The 1,538-nt window shown below is 47.4% G+C and overlaps 1 pseudogene; it reads left to right on the top strand.

The window, feature by feature from the left end:
- The window catches only part of LOC112551436, a 7,944-nt pseudogene that overhangs the window by 5,559 nt on the left and 847 nt on the right, over positions 1-1,538 (top strand).

Raw genomic sequence — 1,538 nt, 5'->3', positions numbered from 1 at the left:
GAAGGGGGCGTTGCTGAGAAGCCCCAGTGCGGGTGTCGTGAGCCCTGGAGAAGGGGGCAGCATTGTAGTGAGCCCCAGGAAAGGGGGCAGCGCTTGAGAAGGCTCTGGAGAGAAGGGTGGCATTACTGAGAAGGGCACGGAGAGAGACAGGGCTGCAGAGAGCCCAAGAGCCGGAGAAAGTGTGGAGATACGGAGAGAGACAGAACAAGGTCCATTACATCTGCGAGGCTTGGGGCGTGGTATGGGGGTGGCTGGAGCCACACGTAGCCCATAAGGCTAGAGTGCAGAGGAACTGGAGATAACCGGATAACTGCGGAACGGAGAACGAAAAGCAGCCTCCCTATAGAATATGTATAGAAGATCAAAGTTGTGGCGGGCGAGAATTGGAGGGTGCTAGTCGGCAACGTGACACGGTAAAGGAGGCGGCAGGGGAGTGCACGGTGAACCTGACGTCCCTCCTGTTACAGTTGCACATGCATAAACTCTAGAGCAATATGCACTGGAATTTAGTTGTGAGGATTAATTGTACATGTAAACATGCCCAAGAAATGCCAAGGTTCTTACCAAAGACAGCCACGAGTCAAAACCAGAAGACCAGCCAGGAAGCACATGGGAAATCAAGAGCAACAACTTTTGCTTTTGGTCAAACCAGGAGGCTGTGGGCTGGACCAGCCGCTTAAGGTTTGGAGTGAGTGGGGCCCATTGCCTGTGGCTTCAGAAGGCAGGCTGCCCTGATTGCTTCAGTCAGCCCAACTAAGGTCAGGGGGCTGTTCTCGGCTGCTTCTTCTAGAGAAAACTTGCGCTTATTTGGGACCAGCTGGGTCCAGGGTTCTGGTCTGGCCTCATTAGACTGTCACCTTGTCATAGAAGGAAATAAAGTTGGTCAGGCATGACTTACTCTTAGTCAATCTATGCTGGATGTTCCTGATCACCTTGTTCTCCAGGTGCTGAAAAATAGATTCCTTGAGAAACTGCTCCATGATCTTTTCAGGTGTCGAGGTCAGACTAACTGGCCTGTATCTTCCTGGGTCCTCCTTGTTCCCTTTCTTAAAGATGGGCATTATATTTGCTCTTTCCCAATCATCCAGGACCTCACCTGACCTCTATGAGCTCTCAAAGAGGATAGCCAATGGCTCTAACATTACCGTAGTCAATTCCTTCAGTACCTTAGGGTATATCGCATCCAGTCCTGCCTATTTGAAAATTTCTAGCCTCTGTAAGTAATCCTTAACCTGTTCTTTTATTACTGTAGGCTCTCCTTCCCTGTCATCTATTGTGACATAGAGTAGATCACATACTGTTTTCTTACTTATACCTGCCAATATATAACTTTGCATAAGAACTTTTAAAATATAGACAAATCTAGCAAGATAACAGTAGTACTAAAACATTTTTGGTATTCCTTTTCTCATTTTGGGGCTCCATATTTAGGGGGAGGGAGAATAAACCCAGAAGATATAAGGAGGACAGTGGAAGAAATAAGTGAGATAAAATGAAAGAGAATAAGTATGAGACTGGAAGGAAAAGTTAGGGTTAGA

The sequence above is a fragment of the Alligator sinensis genome, unplaced genomic scaffold (assembly GCF_000455745.1).
Source record: "Alligator sinensis unplaced genomic scaffold, ASM45574v1 scaffold480_1, whole genome shotgun sequence".
Classification (NCBI taxonomy): domain Eukaryota; kingdom Metazoa; phylum Chordata; order Crocodylia; family Alligatoridae; genus Alligator; species Alligator sinensis.
Note: the sequence above shows the minus strand (reverse complement) of the source record. Positions and strands in the feature narration are given on the sequence as shown.